At 33.2% G+C, this 16783-nt stretch overlaps 1 non-coding gene across 1 annotated transcript; it reads left to right on the forward strand.

Annotated features, from left to right (window-relative positions):
* Positions 1-4898: 4898 nt before the first annotated feature.
* Positions 4899-5005, forward strand: LOC148763183 (small nucleolar RNA R71). Its single transcript, XR_016026054.1, has one exon. It is a non-coding gene; the product is annotated as a small nucleolar RNA R71 (small nucleolar RNA).
* The last annotated feature ends 11778 nt before the right edge of the window (positions 5006-16783 follow it).

Consider the following 16783-nt stretch of genomic DNA (forward strand, 5'->3'; position numbering starts at 1 on the left):
GACAAACTCTGAGTCTTTGAGTTTTGATTGGTTAAATTTGAGTTTAATCTCTAAATTATTTAATTATGTAAACATAAATTAGATGACCAAAGTTGGATTTTTGTTCAAAACTATCTTAAATTATTTAGTGACTAATTGGATGACCAATAGGTAAATTTTAATTGGCCAAATTTAGGTATTATCTTTAAATTTTCTTAATTTATTTAGAGATAAATTACACGATTAATTAATAAATTTTAATTGGTCCAAGTTAGATATTATCTCTAAATCATCTCAAGAGATAAATACATGATACATTGTTGTTGATTTTGCACACGCAAGTATTCGTATCAAACAAGTAATATAGAGATGAAATAAAGTATCATTCCCATGGAGATTTATTTCTAAAGTTTCACTAAATGCTAAAATTATAAAACAAATTAATTTTATTTAAGTAATCAAAAAATTGAAGAAAAACTAAGTAAAAAAATTAAAAATAAACACTAAATAAACTAACACACTATATAAGTTAAGAAAAGTAATATATTAAAGACCTAGGATTATGAGTTCATTCAACATTTCATCTGATACCAGCTTTTTTGGTTATTTATCTTTTTTGGGTGGTTTTATTAACCTAGAATCCTAAGTTATGGATAAGTCTCCATTGAGTAAGCAAGTATCCCAATGTGGTTATGTATAGCAATTGGCGTATGTCTACCTGAATCGTGAATCAAATCACCTAAGTGACATGAACATACACTATTCAAACCTTAGTCTAATCTAAAATCTCTCTGTTAGGTCTCAATTAGATTCACAAATCAGTTAATTGTTAGCTAGACAATCAAAAGCATTAAGAACATATTCGAATAATCATGATAAGAAAAAAAGAAACTAATCTTCAACAACATGTTGAAATCCATCACAATCCTAGAAAGATAATTTAGCTTATAATATGTAATAAAAACAATATCCAAAGAAATTTAGCCATGAATCCAAGTCAAAGAAAATAAAAGAAACAAAAAAGTAAACAAAGAAACTAACTGTCGAAGCTTTATGATCTCAATTCTCTCTCAAATTCTCTTGTTTTCATGCTTTCTTCTTGGCTTCAAATCTCCAGAATAGTTGTTTGTTGCCTCTTCCTTAAAATCTCTGAAAAAGGTCCCTTAAATAGGCTCTGAGTAACCTAGTTTGCAAAATCTCATCAAATTTTTTGTTTTGGAAAATCATCCAGAGCTGCAGCGTTGAGCTCTCGAGAAAATGTGTTATATGCTTCCTTTCACCAGCCCTGCAGCCCTGTTCTCCTAGGGTTGTAGCGGTTTATCAACTTCAAACATTATTTTCACCCTGATCTGATCTAAATTGGGCAAAATGGTCAACATGAAAGTTTTAACCCTATATCTTAACGTTCCAACGACTTAAGAATCACGTCAATTGCACTTTGGGATTGAAAGATATACTCCAAATACCACATCATGTTCAGTTCATGCATACTACTGCAGTGCTAAAAATCAATTGCCCATTTCATTAATCACCTTTAATATCCTCAAAAGTTAATCCATATTCATAACTCTAGGCAACACACAAATATTATTCAAGTTCATGTCTCAATTCAAATGCAAACTCATCATTAAGTGAAATTTCGTGTGTGTGTGCAATCTTTTCACTTAGAATACTGTGCAATCCGAATAAGTTTATATTCATGCAAAATTCAAATTAGTAATAACATTTCATAAGTTTGTTTTTCATCTCTCTCTCCACTAATGTAAACTAACACTAAATTAAGGATCAATAGGACTTTAATTAGTTTGTAATGTATGGCTAGGGTTACGGTGGGATATGGGATAATTTATAGCTCAAATCACCCTAAACACATATTCAATCTAGAACCTATTCGAGCTTTGTTTTCCTTCACGTAGTATACCATTTTTTCATCCACCTTTTCTTCTGTTCAACACTTCACTCTTTCTTTCCCTTTTTCTTTTTTCTCAATTTCACACTCCCAAACCTATTTCTTTATTGGGTAGTAAGATGAATACAATCATATTTTTGAACTTTTCATCATTCTTTTTCCATCTTGACTACCTCTCTCACTATGTGGCCCATAACACATTCTAAATTGACTTATGCACTTAGGAATAAGTGATGCAAGAATTGTTGGAAATATTAATATAAGGGTCTAGGCTAAAAATTAAGTGTTCAAACAAAGAAAAGATGTCATTAGTCTTAAAAGGGGAAACTAAGGACAATTTATGTAAAAGAAGGCCACAAAAGGCTCAATCTGTCTAAAAATGGTCTAAATCATCTCCTTAACTAAGTATAGCCTAGGATGTCGACTTGAGAAAGAATCAAACAAATTCTAGAACTTAATACATAATTCAAAATTTTGGATTCACATAAACCTTTTCTAAATATATACAATAAATCTAAGCAAAAGACCTAGAGCTCAAAATGTAGAAATTTCAACCTAACAGTAAAGCTTAGCATGAGAATTTACATAACACTCAAACAATATTCACATGTTTCAAAGAATCAAGATAGGAATATAACTGACTTTTCATCATTGGATAGGTAAATTAAGTGAAACTGGCACAATTAAATCTAGTTCAAATGCAAATGCACATGCATAAAAAAAATTTAATGAAAATAAACTAACCTAAACTATCACAAACACTAATAACAATAAAACCCTCACCCAAACTTAAATTGCACATTGTCCTCAATGTGTAAAGCTAAAAAGAATAAAGAAAAGAAACTCTCCTATCAATGGTGACAGTGCATTGAAAGCTCTAATTTTTGTCCTCCATATCTTCATGCTTTCCAAACCTGCAGAGTCAACAAATAAGCTAGGGAGAGGTTAGAACTACTTATTTAAATAGAAAAGCAAAAACTAACTAAAATAACAACTAAACCTAAAAAAATATAGCTTCGGTTGCCTCCTAAGGAGCGCTTCTTTATAGTCACTAGCTTGATTATTATACCTTTTTTTTTTGTTATCTATGAAAGTACTTGAGGATATTTGGTGATCCAATTCACATCCCAAGTAATGCTGGAGATGTTGCCCATTCACTCCAAATGTTCTAGTAGCTTCACTACAAATATCTATTGCACCACAAGAATAGACCTCAACCACTTTGTAAGGACTTGACCACTTTGATTTTTATTTCCATGGAAAGAGCTTGATTGATTTGGTTAGTAACACTTGTTGTCCCACCTTAAAATCAAGATTAACTTAAGGTAATGGATCATTCTTATCATAAAATTATTTAGTTTTGAGCTGTGGTGGCAGTGGTTCTGATTCAAGAATTGATGCTTGCTTACTTGTACGTGGTGGAGTAGGATTACCTTGATCTTTATAAGCTAAATCCACTCTATAGCAATGAGTTATGGTTGAAGGATTCTTAGTTGCATTGAAAATAGTAAATTCAACTACCTTCTCTCTAACTCTGAAAGTTATTCTACCTTCCCTTACATCTATTAGTGCACCTGTAGTGACTAAGAATGGACATCCTAGTATGATCAGAACCTATTAATCTTTTTCCATCTCAAGTACTATGAAGTCTACTTGAATGAACAATTTCCCAACTTTAAGCAAGACATCCTCTATCACCCCACAGATGCCTTATCGTTCTGTCAGCTAGTTGCAAGGTGATTATAACGGGTTGAGTCTCCTTCAGTCCAATTCTCCTAGCAACAGACAAAGGCATAATTGAGACACCAGCACCTAAATCACACAAAGCTTTTGAAAAATTAAAATTACCAATTGAGCAAGGGATAGAAAAACTCCCTAAGTCCTTAAGCTTTGGTGGAAGCTTGTTCTGGACAATTGCACTACACTAGTCAATGAGTGTAATTGTCTTAAAGTTCTCCAATTTCCTCTTCTTTGTCAATTTGTCCTTCAGAAACTTCACATATGATGGCATTTGCTCTAAAGCTTATACAAAAGGAATGTTGATGTGAAACTTTTTGAATACCTCAAGAAATTTTTGGAAATGCTTATCAAGCTTTTGTTTCTGAAGGCACTAAGCAAAGGGTGGTGGTGGTAAAGTTGCCTTTGTTTTCTTTTCTTGACTTTGCTTGTCAACTAGCTCAATCACCATTTTATTCTCAATAGGCTCATCTTGAAAATTAGATTGCCTAACATTATGTCCAACCACTTTTTCGCTCCTCAAGGTGATTGCCATAACTTGCTCCTTATCTTCTCTCTTTAGATTCACCTCTATATCACTAGGCAATGTTCCTTGAGGTCGATTGTTTAATAAATTAGCAAGTTGAACAACCTGAGTCTTAAGGTTTCAAATTGATGCTGCTTGACTCTAAATAAGAGCTATTTAACTTTGTATAATGCTATGATTCTATGTCATGTACTACCTTAGTAGATCTTCCACAACTGGCTTCTTTTCTAAAATATAAGCATCGACTTGCTAGTAAAATCCTGAAGGTGCATTTGGCCTTAGAGTTGAGGACAAACCTTGATTGTTAGCCCAAGAGAAATTGGGATGATTCCTCGACCCTGGGTTGTAAGTGTTGGAGTAGGGATTATTCTATTGTCTATTACTGACAAATTGCACTACCTCTGTTGAGCTTCGACACTAATGACTTGCATGATTATCTCGACATAACTCACAAGCTATAAAAGGACTTTGTAAACTATTAGTACCAAAAGATTCAAGAGTTTTAGTTAAAGTTGCTACTTGAGCGGACAATGTTATCATAGCATCAACATCATGAATTCCAGCTACTCTCCTATGCATTACTTACTCTGTTGGCCACTGATAGTTGTTTGCAGCCATCTCCTCCAACAAATTATATGCCTCATCAATTGATTTTCCATTAAAGCTCCTCCCACAACAACATCAATGGTGGTTCAAACTTGCCCACTCAAACCATTATAAAAAGTCTGCACATGAAGCCATTTTGGGAGACCATGATAAGGACAATGCCGAAGCAGTTCTTTATATCTTTTTCAAGCTTCATACAGTAATTCAGAATCTAGCTGCATGAATGATGTAATGTCATTCCTCAGTTTCACTATCTTAGCCGGAGAGAAGAATTTGACAAGGAATTTCTAAGCAAGATCATCCCATGTTGTTATAGAACCAGTAAGGAGTGCATTTAGCCAAGCTTTAGCTTTATCCCTCAAGGAGCAAGGAAAAATCCTCAACCGAATTACATCATCTGTGACACCATTGTGCTTGAACATGTCACAAATCTCTAAGAAGTTTGATATATGGCCATTTGGATCATCGCTTGGAAAACCCCTAAACTGAACCGATGTTTGAATCATGGTAATGATAGTTGCTTGATTTCAAAATTGTTTGCTTGAATAACTGGCCTTCGAATGCTCGATAGAATTCCTGGTATTAAAGGAATAGCATAATCCCTTAAGCAACTATTGTCAGCTACTACACGCTCTTGGATCTGTTGTTCACCCTATTGATCAGCCATTGCATTTACTAGAATAACACCATGTTGATTCTCTCGTCGATGAAATGTTCTATGAAATGTTCAAAATAATCCCTTAAGTCTATGAAATGTTCACTCAATTTCTAGATCAAACAAGATAGTCTCCAAGTTGTTTACTCTTCTCATACAGCAGTTGAACACAACTACCAAACAAAGAAATAAAACTTAAATTAAGACTAATCTAAAAAATTTTAATATTAGCAAATAACAGAAAAAAAAACAAAATTTCTAGCAAGGGGACCAAAAACTTGTTGTTGATTTTGCACACGCAAGTATACGTATCGATAGTGATGAAGTTTAGTATTGTTCCCACAAAGACTTGTTTCTAAAGTTTCACTAAGTACTAAATTATAAAACAAATTAATCTTATTTAAGTAATCCAAAAATTGAAGAAAAATTAATTAAAAACAATAAAAAATCAACTCTAACTAAACTAACAAATTAAATAAGTTAAGAAAAGTAATATATTAAAGACATAGGTTTATAGGTTCATTCAACATTTTATCTGATATTAGTTTTTCTTGTTATTTACCTTTCTAGGTGGTTTTACTAACCTAGAATCCAAAGTTATGGACAAGTCTCCTTCGAGTTGCTAGTGTAAATACCTAACTTAATTAGTTCACTATATGTCTATAGGAATCAATTAAATTAAGTTCACTAAGCAAGTGTCCTAATGTGGCTGTGTATGGCAATTGACGTATGTCTATCCGAATTGCGAATTAGATCACCAAAGTGATGTGAACATACACTATTCAAACCTTGGTCTAATCTAAAATCTCTTTGTCGAGTCTCAATTAGATTCACAAATCAGTTAATTGTTGGCCAGACAATCAAAAGCATTAAGAACATTTTTGAATAAGCAAAACTACACCCATTCATGATAAATAAAAGAGAAACTAGTATTCAAACTACACATTGAAATCCACCACAATCCTAGAAAGATAATTTAACTCATAATATGTAATAAAAATAATATCCAAAGAAATTTAACCATGAATCCAAGTCAAAGAAAACAAAAGAAGCACAAATGTAGAGAAAGAAACTAAGTGTTGGAGCTTTGTGATCTCAATTCTCTCTAAAATTCTCTTGTTTTCTTGCTTTGTTCTTGGCTCCAAATCTCCAGAGTAGTTGCTTGCTGCCTTCTCCTTAAAATGTTTGAGAAAGGTCTTTTAAATAGGCTCCAAGTAACCTAATTTTCAAAATCTAGTCAAGTTTTTATTTTTGGAAAATTGCCCAACGTTGTTGTGCTACTTCTTCAGCTCTACAACACTAAGCTCTTGGGGCAAATGTGTTTTGTGCTTCCTTTCACCAACGTTGCAACCTTGTTCTCCTAGCACTACAGTGGTCTACCAACTTCAAATGTAATTTTCACCCTAATTTGGTCTGAACTGGGTAAAGTTGTAAACATAAAATTTTTATCCCTCTCTCTTAACTTTCCAATGCCTTAAGAATCACAGCAATTGGACATCTAGATTGAAACATATGCTCTAATTTCTGCTTCACATTTAGTCCATACATACTGCTGCAGTACTACAACTTAGACAAATATTTAGACCATGATCGAATTAGAACTGGGTAAAGTGTAAACATAAAAGTTTTAGAGCTTCCTATTATCATTGTATTGGTTTAAGAATAACTTCATTTGGAGTTTTGTAAAAAGAGCTATGATCAAAATATCGCAACATATATGAATGAAGCCATCACCATACTTGCATAGATTTTCATCAAAGGAGCCTTTTCATCAAATTTCCTATAAAAGCAATAAAACCAGCAATAACTACTCTTAAAGTAATTTAAAACAAAATAACATAAAATTTAAGTAAGATAACTTAAATTAACTACTCAACATGTAATCAAACTTCAACTAGAAAAACACCTAAAATGCTACGATTTGAACGTAAAATCTCAAAGATCTAACTACTTAAGCCCCCAAAATGTGTCAAAACAACTCTATATAATAGAGTTATAATACATAGGTAAATTTTAATTGATCCTATGTGCCTTTAAGATAATTATTCTATAAAATAATTATTTGATAATTAATCATATGACTATCTTAAATGATGTCTTGAAGTCCATATGATGGTACATGATTCATCTTTGGAAAAATTTCTTCAATTTACTAATTTCAGACATGTGACATTTGGTAATTGGATAACAATTTCTCTTTCTACAAATTCCCCATCAAGACTTCTTCACACCTGATTTGAATGTGACAAGTGGACAAGTTTTGAAATTTAATTTGTCTTTAATGCCAACATTTGCTTATATTCTTCACTTGAGAACTCTTACATATATATATTAGACATGTTGCCGATATGCTTAAAAGAATTCATGACCAACAAAGAATCTTTTATTGAAATATGCTAAGATCTTTAACTTAATTACTTTCATCCAATCTTGCGTACCTTTTATTGGAAACAATTGAATTTAAATTTATATATATGACAACTTTGTCTCATATAATCTTGGCATACCTCATATCGGCGCCAATTGAAATTAAAATTCATTCTTGACTCGAATTTGTGTCATGCAATGATGCAAACAAGAAAAATTACAACGAGCAATAATTTCTTCATTGTCGATTGCCTTTGTTAGCAAATTTGTCTATACTAGTCGAGTTCAAGACCACACTAATCGTTGGACAAAGCTCATTCATTCTTTCTAGAAATTTTCTTTTGAAAACATGTTATGGGCATACTTGAGTTTTTTTATCTTTTTCTTCTTATGGCTTTTCCACATGGTGCACTTGTCACATGTTCCACCTTAAATAGATATATGCCACACCAATGATATGGCTTCTTTCAATATTGCATAACTTAAACTCTTTGATTTCAAAACATATACCACCTTAAGGATATGACACATTAAAAGACATTACACCGACTTTCTGTTTCATTTGTCTTTTGTTGCTTTTATTCTTAATCTTTCTTTTATGACTAGTGCAAATTTCTTTAATTCTTGGCTTCCTATTTCCATACAATTTGCTTCAGTCGTTCAATTTTTGGCTACCACTTCAGGTTGCAACCTTTTTTCAACTTCTTTTCTTGGTTCCTTTCCAGTGCTGATTTTTTTTTCTTAGTCCATTCGCTACCATTGAAGCAAAATAGTTGAACATGTTAAGGATTGCTATGGTCGACTCATATTAGATAGCCACATTAGAGAATCTTGCACGTTGAAGACTCCTACATGTTAGCTAGCATGCCAGATTCATGCAAAGTTTTTTTTTCAATTTTACATTGCCATGAAAACAATGCATTGCCACATTGCACTTGTTCGTATTTGATATTGTGACTTGCCATGTTAACCTTGATCTTTGTGCTACAATTGTTTTTGGTTAATGTGCAATTTTCTTGATTTATTTTCTTTTGCAACTTTCTCCTACAAGTATATTCTTGATTTCCTTTTTGGCATTTTTTTTTCTTCACTTAAGCTAACAATTTGATTTTCTTTGATAGCTCAATCTCAAATCCATTACTCTATACTCAAGACAAGTCAAAATCAAAGTGTAAAACATTGAGAGATTCTTAATCTCAACAATAGTCTTGGTGAGTTCTCATTATAGCACAATTTAAAATTGTAATGGAAGAAATCGAGAGATTCTTGATCACAGCAATAGCCTTTGTGGGTGCTCATTATAGGACAATTCAAAATTGCAAGATTCTTGATCACAACAATAGCCTTTGTGGGCACTCATTGTAGCATATTTCATAATTGACATAGTGTACTTTGGGGACTACGAAGATCACCTTGTCATTCCTTCCAAGAAGGATGAAGATATCAAGAAAGGATTATTCCTTCCCACCAAGAAATCTATATTTGGACGGAAATAAATAAGAGATTATTTTTTCCAAGACCTGTAAGTATTTATTTGTTGTATTTCATTATCTAGATGAAAAATAATGGCCAAGGCAAAGCCTCTGTTAATAGTTGGATCAACTTATGATTTTGAGGTAAATTACATTACTACATGCCCGCGTCACCTAAAGCAAAGAAGTCCACTCATCCAAAGGCCACACAATCCTTTTGGGATCATTTCGAAACATGAACTTGGGGCATTTGTAGCATGCAAAACATTTAATGAACTTGACATTATAGGAAAACTAGATTATTTGGTTGCTTTCCTTTCTATTTGGGTTTATGTATTTGTTGCTTCAAGCATAAACTTTGACACTCGAAAAGAAACATTTAAAATTCCTAGCCTTATGCCAATTAACACTAAAGGTGTTAACCTTGCTTATCAATTACTAGTCAAGCTTTACTAATGGTTGAATAAAATTGCAGTTTCCACTCAACCAAGTTCTTCAAATGCATATTTCCCAGTTCATTATGTTTATGGATGGTTGAGTTACTATTTTGAAAGTCACTTTATAACTCCACAAGAAGTAATTGGACCTATGATGGTTAAGCTCTAAAAACAAGGCAAAGCCAAATAAGTTGGTAATAGGAAACATGTGAGTTGATTTAGACAAATATGGTGTGGAATGCTAACTTATTATTAGAAATAAAGATGAGATCATTTTTTATATCAAGGCATTTGATCCTAAATATTATGATTATCTTGTTATCGACCACTTCAACTACGTACTTGTTCGACACAATAAAATCATAATTATTGAGTCTTAATGTCCTTGTTAATTTGGAAAACAATATGGTTCTATCAAGATATTCTTGGAGTGATTGAGACCAAGATTTGGAAATGCTTTCGTACTCAGCCTTTGTGTTTACTACAAATTTTAGCTACAAAGATATTAAACTAGCAAAAGCAATTTGCTTTACTTGCAATTTGATGACAGAATTATGAAATTCCAATAGAAGTACAAACTTTATTTAATCTTCAATTACCTTCATCAACTTAATAGTTTCATCATTTCAAAGATTTAAATCATCTTTAATTGAAGAATTTTTTTTTTTTGTTCACTAAACTTGGTAATGAGACCAAGCTACCTACGTACTTTTTAATATGAAGGATAAAGTCATAACATCATTCATCTTTTTTGTGTCCTAGCTTCTGTCTAAACAAGCTTTTTAAGGATTTTCAACTTAACAAGCTTTTTTTTAGGAAAAGGTAGTTTAGGCTCTTACCAAGGCGCATATATCTTCAAGCACAATAACGCTTCAAGAACTTTTGTTGATTAGGCCATCTTCTTTGGATTTTGGATCACTTTCTTCATGATTAGATGTGAGGATCTCCATTTCTTCACATTTTTTCCTTTAAAAATGAACTTGTTTAATCATAACCATAATTTGTTTCTTGGCCTTAAATGCTCCACTAGTTGTTACTACCCATTTGCTTTATCTTTTCATTTGAGAAGGAATTATGATGCCTTGATTCATCTACCATGAAATTTCTTCTTTTTTTTTTTTCCTTTGGGAGGGTTGTTTGCTAAGCCTTGAATGTGCAGGTTAGCTACAAGACTCTTCGATGTGATTTTCCTTCAAACAATCAAAAATTAAATCTTGACTCAGAAGCATACTCAAACGATCAAAATCTGAAGTTTGAGTGGCAAACGTACTCAAATGATCAAAAATTAAAAGATAGGATGACTTAACTGGTTTCCCTCAACTATTATCAACTTATTCCATCATTATATATCTTGAAGCTTCTTTGAGAATTTTTAGTTTCATAGAGAAAATCCAAGCCTTGACTTTAAAGTTTTAACAACATTAGTCTTTTTTGCCAAATCTTACGTATCTTGGTGGAATCTTGCGTTTACTCTTTAGTTGGTTCACTTGATTCATATACTAATTTTGCAACATTTTCTTTGCTTCTATCCAACCCTTAAGCATTAACATCAAAATTATTAGCTCGTTGAGAGGGAAGTTCATCATATTCGACAAATGATGCTCCTAATGGCCTTACTGAACCATTTAATGGAAGCTTAGCACCTTTTGACTCTTCCAAACTAGTGAATAGCTAAGTCAAATTCTTTAAGCTTCAATTTGTCTTATAGTTTACGAAAACAATTTCTTTCCTTTTTACTTTGACAATTTTCCTTCATCATTTCGATGGTCACATTTTAGTTGTTTTTCTTCCAAAAGATACTCTCCAAATAAAATTTAGCATAAATAAAGTGTACTTATACTGGAGTAAATAGCTTAAAGTTGACCATGATTGTCTTTACTTGACCATTTCTACAATACTTCAAGCGTTGATGAGGCTACACCATTTTGATGTATGTATGGACGAACTAACAACATGTTGTGTGTTTCTTTAATATCAATCACATGGAACAATGGATTTGATTCCATGTCATCAATTCAAAATTGAAGTTTGACTTTTTTAAAGCTCTTTGTCCTTGATTGAAACCTTGGATCATCAAGCAACTATTTCATAATTCATCTAAAGGCATTCCTAGCTCTTCCATTATCTTTAATGGGAGTATATTCACAATAGATCCATCATCTATCAAGCTTCAATTGATCTTCTATTCATGACGTGTTGGGAATTTAAGAATACGGTGCCCTGGAGAGCAAGTATTTTCTCATGTTTATTTCTAGTTATTTTATTTGTAATGAAAGTACATTTTGATAATAAAACGAAGAGTTTGTTTTAAGTAAGCATTTATCACCTAGTCATTAAAGGCACCGTAACACCCCGTGACCTAAAATGGTGGTTAGTACGACTTTAAGAACAAGATTAAGATCGATAGATGTCAATTCAAGAGTTTAGGAGTGGTGAAGGAGGAATGAAATATTTTAGAATAAAATATTCCATACGTAATAAAATAATAATATTTTATTAAGGTTGTCGTTTTGGAGTAACAAGGAGCTATGGAGCTAAACTGAGATAAATTAAAATGTTTTGGAACCTCGAAAGCCAAATGGAAAATTTTGGAATTTAATAATATTTTAGTAGTAAAATATTATTAAAATAATATTGAGATATATCTATTGTGAGTGATGGCCAAACTCACATAATTTAAGCAATGAACTTAAGTGGGGGAGTTATAATATAATTTTGATGATTTGATGAATAAAATATTATTTTATTGATTCTAGAATATTATTTTAATGAGTGAAATTTTAGTGATATAAGTATTAATAATAATATAAGTGAGTTTGGAAGAAATGGAGACATGGAGAATTAATTGAGATAATGAAGATATGTGGGATAATGAAATGTGCATGTGGATTCACTATTACATGCAAATTATTGCATGAAAAAATGAGAAAGTTAATGGGGAACATGTGAGACCCCCACCACGTGAAGTAAAAAGAAGAATAAGAGTAAATCCTATTGCATGTGATGAGATTGGTGCATTAGGTGGTCAAATGAGAAAAGAGAAATGTGTGATGCATGTGTCTTGAATTGTTTAATGAATGACCAAATAAAATATAAAGTAAAAGTTATGCACGAAATTTGTTTGGATGAATAAGATGGTGCATGAAATAAAGAATGAAGAAAGAAAGAATGAGGTAGTGAAGGTGGCAGATGGAGAAGAAAAATGGAGATAGATATTAAACCAATAAACAAAAAGGAAGATTTGTGCATGAAAAACTATTGGATAGTGAAGTGGTCCAATAGAAGGCATGAAGGCGTAAAAGGTGGGAAATGACAAAAACAAAAAGGAAAAGACAAAAAAAGCTTGGAGAACATTGGCAAAACAGCACCTTTAAGAGAAAAGAAAGAGAATTAGTTTTAAAAGCAAAAAGAAAGAAGGAAAGAGAAAAGAGAGAGAAGAAAGAAGAAAAGCTAGAAGAAGGTTCGATTTTGGAGAAGTTAGAGAAAAATCGAAAGGTTTTCTCCCATACGCCATTGTTGAAGCTTGAAGGAGAAATTGGTGGTTCGGCTTAGTGATTCCAAGGTAAGGAAGGTAAAAGCTATCATTTGGCTCAAATGCATGCCTTGTGAATCGGTTGTGATGTGAAATTATGCTTGTGGTAGCAAGGATCTTGAAGGATTCAAAGAACCGGGTGCATGCATGTGGGTTTATCTTAGAAGTATGGTGATTTTAAGCAAGACAAATGATGGGTAAGTGTTTTTAACCTTAAGATCATACGTGAAAAAGGAAAAATAAAAAATGTGTATTGATTATTTGTGCTTGTGGCAGCAAGGGTGACTGAGGATGTGAGGAGTTAGTGAGTTGCATGTGGAATTTAAGGTAACAATTGGAAGGTAAATATGCAATGTGGGCATACTATGTTACATTGGATTTGGTTAGTTAAAAGTTTATAGATTTCATGTTAAATTATTGTGAATAATAAGGATGAAAAATGTGAAATTAGATTAAAGATTCATTGGTTAAGGTGCTGTCCATATACGGAAGTAGGCATAATGAAAGAGGTTGATTATTGTAAGGGATTCTTGATAATAAAGAGAACTAAGAATATGGTATATAGAGTAGCAAATATGAGCCGAATTGTGGTGATGTTCACTAAGTACATTAAGTTTAATTTGCTGCTAGCAAGTGTATAAGTGAGGAAGGATTGCTGTGCTGGTGTACCGGAGTAGGTGACGGGTGACCGACAAGTAAAATTAATGAGAGATGCACCCGAATCAATGGTGAAGTAACATCTTTCTATTGTGAGGTGAGTAAAGAGTGTCTATTTAAAAAGTTCCATAAACTATATAATGATATACGTATAATAAACATTGCCGGTTTTCTTTAAATGCAATTACAGATAGCATGAGTTTTTAGCTTCAGTAGGTGATTTTTAAACGTATTCGTAATCGGATTGTACTATTATTATGGAAAGCATGAGTTTGTAGAATTCTAAGCATTTGTGAATGCTATGTTTTTAGGAATGCTTTGTATATATATATATATATATATATATATATATAAGCTATATATGTAAAGGGTTTTAGAAATCGAGAAACAAGCTTTTTACCACGATTTATGTCAAAATGTGCCTTATTTGTTTTTGTGATGTGCATTCATGAATAAACTTTATATTCACCATGCTTTGATTTAATATTTAAACCTCATGCAAAGGTTTTACATCATGAAGTCTTACAAATGGATTTATCACGTCACCATAATTGGTATTTTGGAAATAGATTTAAAATAAGTTTTTGAGAACCCAACTTGGTTATAAATGGTTTTGTCAAACCGAGAGATTCGAGAGTAGGCCGAATGTCACATCAGGATAGTGTGACCCTTGTGCATAAATGAGTTCTAGCTAGAGAACCTTTGGGTCGCCGATCTGTGATATATATACGTGGCAAGGCCACAGGTTTATATACGTGGCTAGGCCACGAGTTGATATACATGGTTGTGACCACATGATTTCTCCGACGTCGGCCAACATCGTCAAGACTTCCATGGCTGTGGAAATCCAAGGGAGGGGGCCTCCCAATGTTATTACGTGGAAGTGGGTCCACGAGTTGATTACTACGATTACCTAGTCGATCGTGATATCTCTTTGGGTTTTCAAACATGAATTCTTCGCATGGTGAGAAATACAAGTTTTTTTGCAACTTCTTTATTTATACGATGATTTTGTGTTTAATTCCACGAGGATGAGATGGTTTATGAGCTTCTGTATAAGCTTTGATAAAGCTTGATTTCATGGGAGCATGCATGCTTATGTTAGTCCGAATTTTAAGCAAAGGACATTAAATGATTTCAACGGTAGAAATCTTTCACTTGCACTGGTTTTAATACATTACTTGAAATAGTTATTTTGCATCACAATTCTTGGGTTTATATGCAAGGCACAAATGTTCCATTTGAGTTTAAATTGTTTATATATTCATATGTTTTTAATTTTCAAATTTTCTATTCCTGGCTTGTTTCCCATCTATGCCCTGCTCATGGAGCCGATGATCATTGAGTCTGTGAAACTCATGTCACAACCCAATTTCCCGAGCCATGACCGGTGCATGAGCTCAATGAGCATAGCTCACTAAGCCCAAGCAAGCCTATCCATTTACCTTTGCTTAACAAATTTATCATATCATGCATACACACACACCTTTTCTCGGGTGTGAACATAGCCAAAACATAATGGCATTATTGATAATAATATACATGCACTATACTAGTCATGTATTTAGCAATTTACATTGCATACACATATTCACATTGTTAGATTGTATTCACAACACAAAAAGACCCATGACTTCCAGCGGAGACATTTACAATAAAAGGGATTACTATCGAATGCCAGACAAATACCCAAGAGATGCACTACGGGGACTCCTCGATCTAGGGTCCAACAATCACCTGATCTGAAAACATGAATTTTTATAAAACGTGAGTACAATACTCAGTGAGTGAACAAGAAGGGAACAAGCATACCATAAGGAATGTTTATCGAAATCATGATGCATTCATTTTCTCAAAACCATGCAATTGTTTTAGCTCCTTTAAACCCCTCATGTAAACCCCACATGAGTAAATCACTTTACAAAAATTCATGCTCAACTATGGTACCAAAGAAATGGGAAATATGGCAAAAACCCACAAGTTAGCAAAATGGACAAAAAGTTTCTTGCTATAGCGAGAACCAGTTCTGGTGAAGGCCCTCAAACCCGAGAGTTTCTCGCTGCAGCGAGAATGAATTTCGCTGTAGCGAAACAGAGCAACAAAAGAAAAGTTTCCCTTCACTCAACAAAAGGGCCATCCTACTAAACCAACAAAATCAACATAAAACTCACGGAAATTCCCAAAGTGCAATGTATCAAATTTCACATATATGTCAACCATATATCACATTCATGAGCTTTTATTTTATAAGTCTAGATATGCATAATTAGATAGACAAACATCAATATCATCATAATCACACCCGGCTCATGTACATCCCCCCACGTCGTGCACATAGCCGGCACCATCTTGTGCATCCCCCCACATCGTGCACAATCAGTGCCATCGTGTACATCCCCCCACATCGTGCACACGGGCACTATCATCATCCACCTCTCATGCCACCATCATCACCTGCATGTGCATCCCCTCACATCGTGCACACACACACGGTTACAGTCATTATACACAATATCATTCATCATGCACAACACACATATATATATATCATCATATTGCAATAATGCATGAATCCATAGCAATCACATATCACAACATCAAACCATTTAACAAAAGCTTGTTCCCAAGGTACATTTTCTAAGACAAGTTGGATACAATCTTTCATTTTCCCCAAAACAAGTTTGAAATGCAAGTCCACTCACCGATATCAAAAATCTGGATTCCGGGTGCACTCAGACTAATAGTCCTCAAGCGCAATTCCTTTGCCTTTTCTGGACGTCTCACTTCCTTGACAAATAACAAAGTCAAGGAATTTACTATATTGTCCCTAAATTGATATAAACTAATTTAAATTACAAATGCTTGATATGTAAATGCAAAAATACGTCCGATTACCGCTTAATCGC

This window comes from Theobroma cacao, chromosome 4 (assembly GCF_053813885.1).
Source record: "Theobroma cacao isolate CCN51 chromosome 4, ASM5381388v1, whole genome shotgun sequence".
Classification (NCBI taxonomy): domain Eukaryota; kingdom Viridiplantae; phylum Streptophyta; class Magnoliopsida; order Malvales; family Malvaceae; genus Theobroma; species Theobroma cacao.